This window comes from Lissotriton vulgaris, chromosome 6, assembly GCF_964263255.1.
Source record: "Lissotriton vulgaris chromosome 6, aLisVul1.2, whole genome shotgun sequence".
In the NCBI taxonomy this organism is placed as follows: Eukaryota; Metazoa; Chordata; class Amphibia; order Caudata; family Salamandridae; genus Lissotriton; species Lissotriton vulgaris.
The window spans coordinates 1,346,762,689-1,346,778,865 of NC_141694.1; positions in this window are offsets into that span (position 1 = coordinate 1,346,762,689).

Genomic DNA, 16,177 nt, shown 5'->3' on the forward strand with positions numbered 1-16,177 from the left:
CCTGTATGCCCAATAGTGCTAATGGAAGCAACCTCAGGGTACAATTCCCAGAGGAATGGTCGACTTACAAGTTGATAGGAAAGTGTAAATAGTCACAGCATGTGGCTGAAAGTCAGTCCGGAATGGTTAGCTTTTAGTTGCTAATTCCTGTTGTCTAAGAGATGACGAGATAGATAAGCATGAAAGGCCTGCGTTGGAGCTAGTGAAACAAATTGCTTCAGGGCATGTATATGTCCTGTCTGAGGTAGTGCAAAGTATGAAAGTAGGACCTGCTACGTGTGGTGTGAGGCACTGTGAGGGTTTGAATATTTGTTTGTGGTAAGCTCCATTCCAAAGAGTTAATGGACATGATTTTGAGGCATGGAATATGGGCTATACATGAGACAGGTGTGAGTGCGGCTGAAAGACATATGAGCCTGATTACATTGTTATGGGGGTCACAATTTGCTGGAGCACCAGGCGTGTGCACAATCACTGTTGTCTACCCTCATATGGAAGTGAAAAGTGTTGGGTTAAAAACAAAAAGCAGGAAACAAGTTCCCCTGCAGTCCCTTCCCACTGGTGGCAATCATTTCAAGGCAGTGATGTCTCACTACAGCTGCTGCCGCAACCATAGAAACAAGGGGAGAAACAGAAGGGCAAGGGAGAGAGAAAGAAGGGTAGCGGAGAAACAGGAGCCGGGTAAAGACAGAAAGGCTGGGAAGAAACAGACCTTCAAGCGTTTCCAATGCCCCGATTACAAAATGATGGCCCTTCCAATATTAGAACGTAGATGCAGTTCCGGGTGCCTAAGCAGCCTGCAGTTCTCAGTTTGATCTTACTGTAGTTCTGAGAGTTTGACCTGTAAACCGGCGGGTCAGGCAATCGACTCTGACAGCTGCTACCACACATAGTTGAACAGTGAGTCAGGCGCTCGTGAGAAACATCCTCTTGGTAAAGCACCAACATAGGAGGAGACAACAACCATGGCCTAAAAGTAAATAAAAAAAACAAGCAGTTACAAAAGTCAAGCTTTTACTTTCTACAGTACCGTCTTAACAGGAACGAGGGACAAGGGACGCTTTGCAAGTGAAAGCGGGCATGGCATGTTGTGCGCGTGAAAGGCACGACATGGGGCGGCAAAGCAGTTTCAAAGAGTGGGAGGGAGGGAAAGAGCGAGCATATGGGGATGAGGTGTGAGTGAGGGGGAGCAGAAGCCTTTGATGTGGTGATGTGGTGTGCGAGGCCAAGCTCTCGGAGGCAGGCGGCTCGGGGAGCACGTGCACGAGCACATGCATTTGACGAAATCCGCGATGGTTTCAGAGCTTGGTTGAGCCTCTATACTCTCGTCCTATTTATCATTCATGTGATAGAATAGGCGAGACCTAAAAAAAACGATTTCCCCTTTACAGCACTCCCACCTGTTTTTTTAATGTCTAACCCACCCTTGGGACATCAACATGTCCCTCCAGAGCCCCCTTACACAAGTTACCATTACCATATAACACATTCAGCTTTAATTTCCCATTGATGACCTAAAACATCAGGGGCCTCATTTATGAAAAGTGTTTCATCGCTGCATGAAAGCAGCGATGTGACATTTTTCACTGTGCTCTCCTTGCGACACCATGGATGCACCGTATTTACTGTATGGTGCTCTATGTCGCAAGGAATCCTGATGCATATGTCTGCACAAAACTTACTCATTGCTGGAGTTTTGTCGTAAGCATGACATAACTACAGCAATGCCTGGGTGTTAGAAATGGGAGTCTCTAGCTGGCAATGGCTGGCGCCAATGTCCAAATTGGGACCCTTCTTCCTAAGTCAGGGCAAGTGGGCTACACCCTTTGACAACCCCTGCTCAATCCTGTGGTAACGTAGCACAAGCAGTTAGGCCTATCTCAGAGGCAGTGTGTGAATCATTTATGACCATGCACAATGAGGCAGTAACGACACCACAAAAGCACACAACTCAGGTAGGTATAGAAAAATAATATTTTTATCTAAGGTTTAATTCAAGATTCTCAAAGCGTCTTAACAAGCTACAATGCACGTAAACCAGTAGGGACACAAAAAGACAATAACGTACTCACCAGAACGTGACACTGACTGAGTTCACGGCCGGGGCCTATGCGACCCAGTGCGCACCAGATACCTGCTGTTGAAAGGGGACACAGCACGCAGCTCCTGGAAGAAGCAGAGACGGTGACAGGCCGACTCCCAGCAACCACAAGTGTTGGCTGCTGGTGCGCTCAGCGTGCACCCACAATGATTCGGGCATTCGGAGACAGGCGGGCTCACCGCGGCAGCAGCACTCGGCTGCGACGGCCCGGGCTGGTGGTGGCGATGACTCTCGTCTTGCAGCTCTGTGGTGGGCTCACAGTGGCAGCAGCTCTCTCTTAGCTGCGGTGGCCCACGTGACGATAGCGACAATCCTCGACACTGGTGAAAAAACATGCGGGCACTCAGCAGCAGCAGCTCTCTCTTAGCTGCAGCGGTAAAAATGTAAATAAATTAAATATACTCAATGAGCTAGTGGCGCATGGATGTAGGAACGGTCCTCTTCTGTGCCTGTATGCCCAATAGTGCTAATGGAAGCAACCTCAGGGTACAATTCCCAGAGGAATGGTCGACTTACAAGTTGATAGGAAAGTGTAAATAGTCACAGCATGTGGCTGAAAGTCAGTCCGGAATGGTTAGCTTTTAGTTGCTAATTCCTGTTGTCTAAGAGATGACGAGATAGATAAGCATGAAAGGCCTGCGTTGGAGCTAGTGAAACAAATTGCTTCAGGGCATGTATATGTCCTGTCTGAGGTAGTGCAAAGTATGAAAGTAGGACCTGCTACGTGTGGTGTGAGGCACTGTGAGGGTTTGAATATTTGTTTGTGGTAAGCTCCATTCCAAAGAGTTAATGGACATGATTTTGAGGCATGGAATATGGGCTATACATGAGACAGGTGTGAGTGCGGCTGAAAGACATATGAGCCCGATTACATTGTTATGGGGGTCACAATTTGCTGGAGCACCAGGCGTGTGCACAATCACTGTTGTCTAGCCTCATATGGAAGTGAAAAGTGTTGGGTTAAAAACAAAAAGCAGGAAACAAGTTCCCCTGCAGTCCCTTCCCACTGGTGGCAATCATTTCAAGGCAGAGATGTCTCACTACAGCTGCTGCCGCAACCGTAGAAACAAGGGGAGAAACAGAAGGGCAAGGGAGAGAGAAAGAAGGGTAGCGGAGAAACAGGAGCCGGGTAAAGACAGAAAGGCTGGGAAGAAACAGACCTTCAAGCGTTTCCAATGCCCCGATTACAAAATGATGGCCCTTCCAATATTAGAACGTAGATGCAGTTCCGGGTGCCTAAGCAGCCTGCAGTTCTCAGTTTGATCTTACTGTAGTTCTGAGAGTTTGACCTGTAAACCGGCGGGTCAGGCAATCGACTCTGACAGCTGCTACCACACATAGTTGAACAGTGAGTCAGGCGCTCGTGAGAAACATCCTCTTGGTAAAGCACCAACATAGGAGGAGACAACAACCATGGCCTAAAAGTAAATTAAAAAAACAAGCAGTTACAAAAGTCAAGCTTTTACTTTCTACAGTACCGTCTTAACAGGAACGAGGGACAAGGGACGCTTTGCAAGTGAAAGCGGGCATGGCATGTTGTGCGCGTGAAAGGCACGACATGGGGCGGCAAAGCAGTTTCAAAGAGTGGGAGGGAGGGAAAGAGCGAGCATATGGGGATGAGGTGTGAGTGAGGGGGAGCAGAAGCCTTTGATGTGGTGATGTGGTGTGCGAGGCCAAGCTCTCGGAGGCAGGCGGCTCGGGGAGCACGTGCACGAGCACATGCATTTGACGAAATCCGCGATGGTTTCAGAGCTTGGTTGAGCCTCTATACTCTCGTCCTATTTATCATTCATGTGATAGAATAGGCGAGACCTAAAAAAAACGATTTCCCCTTTACAGCACTCCCACCTGTTTTTTTAATGTCTAACCCACCCTTGGGACATCAACATGTCCCTCCAGAGCCCCCTTACACAAGTTACCATTACCATATAACACATTCAGCTTTAATTTCCCATTGATGACCTAAAACATCAGGGGCCTCATTTATGAAAAGTGTTTCATCGCTGCATGAAAGCAGCGATGTGACATTTTTCACTGTGCTCTCCTTGCGACACCATGGATGCACCGTATTTACTGTATGGTGCTCTATGTCGCAAGGAATCCTGATGCATATGTCTGCACAAAACTTACTCATTGCTGGAGTTTTGTCGTAAGCATGACATAACTACAGCAATGCCTGGGTGTTAGAAATGGGAGTCTCTAGCTGGCAATGGCTGGCGCCAATGTCCAAATTGGGACCCTTCTTCCTAAGTCAGGGCAAGTGGGCTACACCCTTTGACAACCCCTGCTCAATCCTGTGGTAACGTAGCACAAGCAGTTAGGCCTATCTCAGAGGCAGTGTGTGAATCATTTATGACCATGCACAATGAGGCAGTAACGACACCACAAAAGCACACAACTCAGGTAGGTATAGAAAAATAATATTTTTATCTAAGGTTTAATTCAAGATTCTCAAAGCGTCTTAACAAGCTACAATGCACGTAAACCAGTAGGGACACAAAAAGACAATAACGTACTCACCAGAACGTGACACTGACTGAGTTCACGGCCGGGGCCTATGCGACCCAGTGCGCACCAGATACCTGCTGTTGAAAGGGGACACAGCACGCAGCTCCTGGAAGAAGCAGAGACGGTGACAGGCCGACTCCCAGCAACCACAAGTGTTGGCTGCTGGTGCGCTCAGCGTGCACCCACAATGATTCGGGGATTCGGAGACAGGCGGGCTCACCGCGGCAGCAGCACTCGGCTGCGACGGCCCGGGCTGGTGGTGGCGATGACTCTCGTCTTGCAGCTCTGTGGTGGGCTCACAGTGGCAGCAGCTCTCTCTTAGCTGCGGTGGCCCACGTGACGATAGCGACAATCCTCGACACTGGTGAAAAAACATGCGGGCACTCAGCAGCAGCAGCTCTCTCTTAGCAGATGCGGCCCATAGGACAAATCACAATGATGCAAAATTGGCAAAAGTGCGGGCACTCAGCGGCAGCAGCTCTCTGGCCCACAGGATGAATCATGATGATGCAAAGTTGGTAAAGGTGCGGGCACTCAATAGCAGCAGCCCTTTTTTTAGCTGCGGCGGCCCACAGGATGAATCACGATGATGCAAAATTGGCAAAGGTGCGGGCACTCAGCAGCAGCAGCTCTCTCTTAGCTGCGGCAGCCCACAGGACAAATCACAATGGTGCAAAATTGGCAAAGGTGCGGGCACTCAGCTGCTACAGCTCTCTCTCCTAGCAACAGGGGCCCACACAGATTCAGCAAAGGTTCAAATTCAGGCTGGCTCTAAGTGGTGGCAGCTCTCTCTTAGCTGCAGCGGCCCATATAGATTCAGCAAAGGTTTCGAAGGATCAGATTTGGGCGGGCTCTCAGTTGGGTTAGCTCTCTCTTAGCTGCAGCGGTCCAAACAGATTCAGCGAAGGTTTTCAGTCTGCGTTCCTCACAGTAGAACTAGAGGCTCCAGATCACTCGCCGGAGGCCTTACCTGCAAGCAGAATTCCTTGCACAGGAATTCCGACGGCTGATGGGGTGAAGTCCAATGTCCCTGAGACTTCAGCAGGAGGCGCTCTCAATTCAGGCCCTCGGGTAGTTTCTTCAGCAAGCTTGGTGAAAGTTTCAAAGTCCTTTCCTCTGTTCACTTGGACAGAGTTTTGTCTTGACATCCAGAAGGAACACACTTGAACAAAGTACCAGACCAGCGTTTTATATCTAAAAAGTCTTTGTTCTCTAAAGTCACAAATCACTCAATCCAGTCAGAAACAGTTTGGTGGGGTCGGGAGCATTTGGTTTACAAGGCGAGATCCTGCCCTTTCAGAATGAGGGGGTCTGCTACTAAAAGGTGTAACTCAATGTCCCGAGCATAAACATATCAAACTCAAAGTTCCCATCAGGTTCCTGGGGTCAGATAGAATTATAGAAGGTAATCCTCAACCTGCCCATTCTGGCCTAAGAGAACGGGTAGCTTCACAATAGTAACAGTGAAATGGAGGGTATCTTGCTATTAGAACATGCTACACAGATCTAGAAATTATGGTTATCCTAATTCATACAGTCATCTTTACACAGGGAGCATTCGCGCTGTGGCACTGATTAGCAGTGTCACGCCTCCCAGAGCATCTAAATTCAGCCAACATAAAAGATAGTCACCCAAAAGAGGAAGGCAGACTCACACCAATGAAGCCAGGTCTAACAATTTGGTAGGCCTGTTCACATTGCACTGGTTCACCCTTACCCCTGTCACGAGGCAGGTGTAAGGTTTTGATGCAGTGGCGTCCTGGAAGTTTATGAGGCTTTCTCTGACACAGGTATAATGTGGAACAGGGCTTTAAAAAGTGAGGCATCTGCTTAGATGCGTCAGGTTGTAACTAGGGCGCAACATGGTACATTTTTTACGCCGCTGGTGCGTTACAAAAATTGGCGCAGTGGCGGCGTAAAAGTGTCACAAACTTAAGGCTTCATAAATAAGGCCCCCTATGTTTGTCACACTGGGACCTAGACATCTGCGTGTGTTACTTGTGCTGGTATTTAAAAAGAGGTATCCTACACGCTGGAATGCAACCTTGTGAAACATAAAATACCGATTCCAAGTAGAGAGAAAGGGCAAAGAGTGCAGTAGCAGCATTGATCGCTATCTATAAAGCTAGTTTATTCCAAAGAGACAAAGAACAGAACGTTCAGCGCCACCCACCCCAGAGCATGATTTGACAAAGTTTCAGACAAAATGGATAGTTCAAACTTCCTGAGGAAACGCTAAATGTACTGCCACACGTCAAGAATCAAGCACAACAGGAAGGACCACCCAGTATTACAGAATAGAACTAATGCTGACATGTACGTGCCATAAAAAAAGGATTAAGCTACGACTTAATCTGTGGTGTGTTGACGTTAATGTACCCGAATACATGTGGAATGATGACTAAGCCAGAGACATACCTTAGTTGAATAAAACATATATACAGCACCTACGTGTTATGAACACGAACGTTTTTTTTTCTCAGAAAATATAATTCACTGCCAAACATACTGAAATCTGTCACCTCAGGCCTTAGAACTGCTTGTATAAAACAAAAACACACATGGGGGGAAACGTATCTCATATTTTGCTTCAGTTTAACTGGTAGGCAAGGTTCGGGGTTTTAATAACGAATTCTGCAATTGTCAGTCTGTAAATTCGAATAATGCTTAAAGTCCGAAGTTGATTACTAGAGTTATAATACGTACAACGAGAATAATATTAATGGCAAATTATTTATATCCATGTAATAAATTTCGTTGAACGATTTTATTTCTTTTAGCCAGTTAAAGGACCTATGCATTAAAATATTAAAACTATAAATAAAAAGTATTCGTTAAAAATAATGTAACTCATTAAAGTAGAAAACAGAAAGAGTAAAATAGACAGCAGACAGGAAGAGTAAAGAGAGTGGAGGAGCAGCAATACAAAATTACGTTGGCCAAGTGCAGAGAATGGAAAGAGAATGGGAAGAAAAGCTAATAAAAATAGCAAGGTGGAATGGAAAAAGAATAGAGGAACACACATTTCCCTTTGTTATTTATCCACATTCTGTTTCAGATTAATTCTTAACCTACACCACTTCGTTGTAGAATTGGATGTTTTTGGGGAGCAGGCTTTAAATTCAACATGACAATACAAATTTAACTTATTTACAGGAAATATTTCCAATCGTCAGTTTTAAGGCAACTGGTAAGGCCAGGCGAATAGGGTGATTTTTTTAATAGATAACCTGAATTACACTGCCCAGCAAAAGCTATCTTCTTTCCTTAGTGCTGAATACAGACAACAACATTTTCTATAGGGTCCCATTAACACTATAAAACGAAGCTAAACGGGATATAGCCCATACCTGGCTGCGGGACACGCCTCCCACAGTGAAGGGGTGACGGAGGGGGGTAGACTGGTGTGGGAGCCAAGAGGAGGCTCTATTTGAATCCCAAGGTTCCCCGGAACTGTTCCCCAAGATATGGGGGAAATGGTACAACCTGATTCCACCATGAGCCCAGATGTGCCTGATGTACTAATCACCTCTGCATATGATGTATTGTTAGTACGGACTGTTCTCGACCAACCCATGTGCCCAATTGTCTTTCATCATAATGGTTTTACTAAGTATGAGCTGCAACCCATAAATTCTTATTGTCCTGTTTTTCTTAAAAATGCCAATAAAATTGATTATCAAAAAAAAAAAACGAAGCTACCTGACACGCTGTTGTAAATCTTTGTGCAAATAGAAATTCATCAGTTCTTTAAAAAAACAAGCTTTGGCAAAGTGAAAAGGTGGGACGTTGGACACCAGGCTTTAGCAATTCTTGTTTTGCTTGTCATGGTTTTTGCAATCCTTTATTGTTCAGGAAGCTGCATGTCCCTTATTAAATTTAAGAAAGAAGAAACAACGATGGATAAAGGTAAAAATGTTTTTCTGGTCTAAAAAATGTACACATAACACTGGTACGCTTGGCACTGAATGGTACTACCTTGTGTGTGAATGTGCTCCTTGTTAAAGGGCAGCATGCCAAAACTCATAGCAAAGTCAGTCAATGGCTAAACTGGTCTAACATTGCCCCTTTGGTGAATGCCGGAGTAGGTGAAAGAAAAATATGAATGACACAATCACAGACTAATGGATGAAGTTTGGCTACAAACCCCTATAAGTAACTATGTTAAACCTACTTTTAGTCAAATCAGAAGGTCTTGGCTAAAACAGACCTAAAAAAACCATTGGTCTGAAATTGGCTGCTAGTCTTGCCTTTTAGAAAGAAGTCAAGAAAGAATGGAAGGAAGAAAGTAAGGCAAAAAAGGATGAAAGGCAGACATAAAAAGGAAGGAAGAAGGTAGCAATAGGAAGGCATAATGGAAGGAAGGTAGCAAGGCAAAAACGGAAGGAAGAAAGCCAAAAAGGTAGAAAGAAGGCAAAAGAATGAAAAAAGGGAAAGCAGGCAAGAAGGAAAGAAGAAAAGTAATAAGGAAAGAGGGCAAAAAGAAAGACAGAGGGAAGTAAAGAAACAAAGCAGAAAGAAAGGAAGAAAGAAGCAAACAAACAAATAAGGAAAGAATGAAAGAACAAAGGCAAAAAGAAAGAAAAAAAAAGAAGGCATAAAGAAGAAAAAAGGAAAGAAAAAGAAAAGAATGCAGAAAAGAAAGAAGGAAAAGATTAAAAAGAAAGAAGGTAAAAAGAAAGAAAGAATGAACAAAAGAAGGCAAAAAGAAAGAAAATTTGAAAGAAAGAAAGAAGGGAAATAGAAAGAAGGAAGCAAAAGGAAAACAATAAAAAAGGCAAGAATGAAGGTGCAACAAAGAAGAGAAAGAAGAAAAAGGATTGAAGGCAAACAAGAAAGAAAGGAAAAAATGACTGAAAGAAGAAAAAATGGTAAAAAGAAAGAAAGAAGGAAAGAAAAAAGGAAAGTAAAAGAAAGAAGAGTAAAAGGCAAACAAGAATAAAGGAATAAGGAAAAATAAAGAATGAAAAAGAAGGAGGGGATGAAAGAAAGAAGGAAAGAAGAATAAAGGAAAGAAGGAAAGAAAAAAGGAAAGAAGGCAAAAAAGAAAAAAAATGAAAAGATAAAGAAAAAGAGAAGACAAAAAGAATGAAAGAAGGCCAACAAGAAAGAAGCAAAAAAGAATGCAAAAATGAAAGAAAGATGGAAAGAAGGGAAGAAAGAAGGAAAGAAAAAAGGAAAGAAAGAAAGAAGATAGAAAGAAGGTAGGAAAGAGGGTTCACAGTATAAAATGTTAGATGCTGAAACCCAAATTACACACAGCTATGTTAAAATAAAAATGTTACAAGGGTGCTGCAAATTAAACAACGTAAAGGTTGACTTTCTTCCTGAGGGAACTTTACAACCATTGGGGAAAGTGAACCTAGGATCAAAATATGCTATGCTATGAAATATCAACAGTCCACTTCAAAAGGAATTTACAACAGCATTGGAAGGAGACAGGAACTGATAAAGCTAGACTGTGCCCTGTGCTCACTACAAATGTATCCTATTAGGCAACACTGGGACTAAGGGGAACTCCTAGTGTGTGAATTTGTGCATGTGTAAAAGAGTAACATGCAGTCACTCAAGGTGATGGTAACCAGCGGCTTAAGTAGACTGGCATATTGTATACTGTGGTGGGTGGAAGCATAATGGGAATGACACAACAAAACACCAACGGGTGAAGAGAGGTGGCTGAAAGCCCCTTTAAGCAAGTATATTACACACATTATTCTTGCCAAATAAAAAGGTCCTGTCTAATGCAAGATGTAAATATAAGTGCTAGCAGGATCCTTAACTTTGCCTGAATTTTATCGTCATTCATAACAGGGATAAAGCCTACTGACTATGGCACGTATGGCCAACGTATTCCCCTAGGCATAGAAAACAAGCACCCAATCTCAGGATGTTCCAGCTTAGTGCTGAATGATTCCACAGTCACATGCAGGCCGTGAGTTTTGCTGCCATTCTGCAGAGACCCACTATTAGTATCTGGTCCTAACCAGATATTTGGCAACTTGCAGTGATAATCTATCACTTGGGAGAGGAACTGCTTATTCAAAAGGTCACATTTTGCATCTCCAGGCACAAGGGAGCATTCCCTTTTCTAACATAAACCACGATTTAGACTCCCCTTTTAACATTAATTCATGAGAATATTCATAAGTGTAGAACATCTTTCTCATGGCTGATTCTGCTTCCACATGGCGGTAGGAGTAAGAGTATTTCTGATGCAAATCTAAGTACATAAAAGCAGTACAAGTCTGTATAGAATGTCTAATATGCTTGGTACCTTGCAAAATATCATTATTAATATTATTATTATCATATGTAGCAGTGGGAGTAGTACAAGTAGTAGTAGTAGCAGTAGTAATAGTAGTAGTAACAATAGTATTGCTGATAGTATAGTAGTAACATTATTAGTATTGCTATACCTCACATCCCTGTCACTGTATTGGTATTTTTAGTATTATTATTATTGGTAGTAGTAGTAGAAGTAGTGGTAGTACTAGCACTAGTGCTTATAACATTAGTAGTTGTGGTGGTTGTAATATTAGTGGTGTGAGTAGTGGCAGTAGAACTATTATTATTGTTATTATCATCATTCTCTTCACCCTCATTGCTGTAGTCCATATCATTATTGCCTTAGACATTACAATTTTCAATTATAAAAGTTTGCTAAAAAATTACATATGTCACAAATTACGCCATTTTTAAAAGCAGCACAAAGCAGATAATGCACGGCAAACCATGTATTGTATGGCAGCAATTTCTATAGATATAATTGTGAATGCTATAGGTATACATACACAGGCTTTCATGCATATCTCACCACCCTAGCACATGTGTACTGATTTGTTTACGTTGCAACACTATTTTTAGGATTCAAAGTTAAAATGCTTTCTACAATGTCCTCAAAAGCTACAGGCATGTCTTTGTGTCTTTACCCTTCAAAAAGTTGCTAAAAGTGTATTTTTCAGGGTTATGAACACCCACTGAATAAATGACCCTTTGCAGTTTGGTCCTGAAGAGAACTGTTTTTGATGAGTACTGAGCCTTTCTTCTCTGCTGAATCATGTCTTGGTCTGTCATCAAAATGCATCGTCAGCGATTCCGGTGTTCATTTTTATAATGATAGGTACACTGACAGATTAACACCTTTCAACAGGAATCCATATGCTCTCATGCAAAGGAAAGAACATTTTATACCCCATATTATTAACTCTGAAAAGGATTCCATTTATGGACGCTCTGCTACTAAAGGTGGGGGTGAGGGGGGGCTGGTATAGGATAAACATGGTTTAAATGTCCACTGTAAGTGTATTAACCTTTACAGATTTTAAAGCATATAATATTACCCAAGGAATCGAAACCATCAGCAATTTTACTAGTGAGTCTGTTTCTCAATTGTTTTTTAGGAGTTTTGTGTAACACTACTGCGCCAACGGAATCCATGCAATTTACAATGAACATGAAACAATTCAAGGAGTGTTTGGAAGTGGGAGAGGCATACGGCATAGGAGAGAGGGTGAGAAAGTAAGGACAGTTTTAATAAAATCAACTCTTTCAAAGTATTTAAGTCATAGTAGTTTGGTAGAATTCTTGTATAGTAAGATCACAATTTTAAATTGAATTGTTCAAATACAGGTATTAAAAATATAAAATACTACGAGTGAAGACTGGTTTGTGGAAACATTCAATGTCATTGAATGGTAATGTTTGCTGTTGCAATTTACTTACAAATCATTTTTATGTATTGTTAGTTTGCCCATTCTATTATACTTTGTAATTTTACAATGCTCTTTAATCTGAAACATTGTGTCCCATTTGTGCTTTATTTATTTTTCCTGTTATATTTCCAATGTAGGGGGGGGACACTGCCTCTGATCCCATCACAGTTCACCCCATTGCATTCTGGTATATGCAGTACACTTACTTCAACCTTGCTGTCGTTTTTCACCAAAGTTGGTGCAGGTAGAGCTGTTATCTCTAGACATGTGCTATGTGGCTTAGCCCTTCATGAGTAGAAAGCAGAAGTACTAGAGAGCAGATAAAAGTCATCTGGGGTTGCTGAAACGCTGCCCAAGTCTTCACAGGTCACAGTATCACTTCACAGGCAAACAGGTGCATCCCAGGTGAGCTCTTCAATTCATTGGCTCAAGGGAGCATTTTAAACACAAGGGGGAGCGAGCACACTGCCTAACATCCCAGCACAGTTCACCCCTTTACATTCTGGTATATGCAGTATACTTACTTCAGAGTAGCTGTAGTTTTTCACCAAAGTTTGTGAAGGTAGTGCTGTTATCTCTAGACAGGTGTTTCTGGGTTTAACCTTTCATCACTGGGGAGCAGAAGCAGTGGAGAGCAGAGAAAAGTCCTCAGGGGTTGCTGAAATGCGGACTCCGCAGAAACAATTAATTTTGGGGGCTGTAAAAGACCCTAGCCGGACAGACTGGGTGCGCTCCGATATGAAAGATTGCAGCCAGCCCAAAGCAGAATCTCTAAGGCCGGCCTGTTCGACACGGTTGACCAGAATGGAATAGTCAATTGTGTCGAACGCTGCAGACAAATTGAGAAGCACCAAAGCCTGATGGAGATTTTTGTCGGCATTGGACCTCAGGGTGTTCTGGACGGCAAGTATCACTGCCTCGGTGGAGTGACAAGGCCGAAAGCCTGCCTGATTAGGTTGCAGGTACTCAGTGTTTTCAATAAATTTCGAGAGGCAGTTGGTAACATGAGCCTCCAAAATTTTTGAGAGGTAGGGCAGGAGAGAAATAGGCCGATAATTTGTGAGGTCAAGAGGGTCTATACCGGGCTTTTTTGTGAGTGGAATTAGTAAAGCCTGTTTAAAACTGCGAGGGACCATGCCAGAAATAAGGGATTCGTTAAGCAGTGGTATCATGCCATGAGGGATGGCCCGTCCAATTTCCCTCATATTGTGAGGTGGGCATATATCCTCAGGGGATCCTGATTTTACTCGTGTCAACAAGTCTGAGAAAGTTTTTAGGTCAATAAGGGGGAAGGAGTGTAATGTAGAGGGGTTGTAAAAGCAATCGTCCAAGATGGCACAGACAGGGGATTGAGATATATTTTGTTTTATGGCGGCTTTTTTTTTCACTGAAGAAGTTATTCAAGGAGTCACAGAGTGTTTGTGTGGGGACTACCGGGGGGGGAGTTCTGTCATCGTTGCACAGCTTGTTCACAATGCTGAATATCTCCTTCGACCTGTTTGTAGAGTTTAAAATTTTTGTCGAGAAATATTCGGCCTTGTGGTGGAGAAGAATTTTTTGATAAACTTTCTTAGCCGAGCAATAAGCTACCCTGTCTTGTGGGTGATAATTGGATCTCCATGCTCTCTCTTTCTGTCGTACTTCCAATTTTAATTTTTTTAGATCGGGTGTAAACCGCTTATGGGCATCAATGCTTCTCGAATTGCCAAAGCTGATAGAGGGAGCATAATCATCAGTGGCTTTGTTCAGCCATTGTTTAAGCCTAGAATCTGCAACCTCCACGTCAGTACTCTGCGAAGGGAGAGATGTGCTCAGTGAGTTTAGGAATGCAGGCATGTCTGCTGTTTTCCATTTCTGAATGGTCCTGCTTGTTTGTAGCCTGAATTGAGTGACTTTCTCCATATGAAATGAGAAGACTATACTAAAATGGTCTGACCAGCTACAAGGGTTTATACTAATAGAGTGGACAGGTAAGTTCAAGGTCCAGATTTGGTCAAGACTGTGACCCTTCTGATGGGTCGATGTATTAATGTCTTGGGTCAGGTTAATATCATTTAATAGGTCTCTCAGCTCGGCTGCTTGAGGATCCAGTGTTACATTGTCAAACCAATAATTTAGGTCTCCAATCAGGAGTAATTTAGAATGGTTTGTAGCAAGAAGGGCAAGCTGCTCTGCTAAAATGGAAGGGAATGTGGCCATCGTTTGTGGTGGGCGATAAAGTAAGACCACTACTAGTGCTCCATTAACGGTATCTAACTTAACAACAATGTTTTCTGAGTTCGGCAAAAGTAAGGATGGTAGTTGCCTAAGTTGTTGTGTTTTGTGGATGATAATGGCCACTCCTCCCCCAATTTTCCCTGATGGACGGATTACTGACAAGATGTAATAGTCAGCTGGTAGCGCGGACAAAATGTCCGGTAGGGAATCTGGAGTAAGCCATGTTTCTGTCAACAGCAACATGTCCGGTTTTTTATCAGTTAACAGTAAAAATATGTCGATCTGGTTTTTAGTCATAGATCGGGTGTTTAGATTGATACAACTGAAGTTGCATGTTGTGCCGGAAATGGTGGTGTGTACTAAGTACTTGGGTAAGGGATCAGCAATAAGAGTGCTGGTGTTAATGATCCCAAGCCGAGATGTTTGTTTTATCGTGTTGGGGGGCAAGGGGGGTCACGTTATGGAAGTAGGTCTTAAAGCTAATAGCTCAGCGGATGAGTAAGAGTAGGAACGGGCAGAGTCCATGGCCCCTGGTCCCAGACGCTCGCGGATGAGCGCAGACGAGCTTAACTCAAGCCAACTCCAGCGCGCCTACGTCGCGCCCGCTGCGCTCGTCCGCTGCGCTCCTTCTGACACATCGCGTTTTATGGGAGTGAGCCTCGAGCAACTGGACCGCTGACTCTGGTCCCAGTGCTCTACGGCTCCTCCCAATATGGCGCCCGTTCTCGCCACCAGACCGGCACAGGGAGCCGTGGTAGGAGAGCCGCCCTCCACTCGAACGGCAGAGAAGCCGCGGTGGACCGGGCGGGGGGGGGGGGCGATTGCTACAGGTAGGAAATTAAAATAATTGCCAAATTGCAGTACATGTGTTGAAAAGCGTGTTACCGCTATGCGTCTGCCTGAATTCGCAGAGTGCAGAGTGCAGAGTGCAGCAGAGATGCAAGGAAAAGCTCTGAAGGTGCAGCGCAGGAAAATAATACAATTAAAAGAGTCACTGCCAGCAGCCTAGTAAATCAGGATGCCACAGTTAAAATCACACAACAAAATTGCGCTGAGATTGTTCTAAATAGCTGCCCTTGTGCATGTAGACCCTCAAAATAGCGCCGGGAAGCTGCCACCTACCCGGAATCCACGGAGACAGGAGCGCCCTCCTGTCGTCTTATGGGAGGGAACCTCGAGCAACTGGACCGCTGACTCTGGTCCCAGTGCTCTACGGCTCCTCCCAATATGGCGCCCGTTCTCGCCACCAGACCGGCACAGGGAGCCGCGGTAGGAGAGCCACCCTCCACTCGAACGGCAGAGGAGCCGCGGTGGACCGGGGCGGGGGGGCCGATTGCTACAGGTAGGAAATTAAAATAATTGCCAAATTGCAATACATGTGTTGAAAAGCGTGTTACCGCTATGCGTCTGCCTGAATTCGCAGAGTGCAGAGTGCAGCAGAGATGCAAGGAAAATCTCTGAAGGTGCAGCGCAGTAAAATAATACAATTAAAAGAGTCACCGCTTGCAGCCTAGTAAATCAGGATGCCACCGTTAAAATCACACAACAAAATTGCGCTGAGATTGTTCTAAATAGCTGCCCTTGTGCATATAGACCCTCCAAATGGCGCCGGGAAGCTGCCACCTACCCGGAAAGTGTG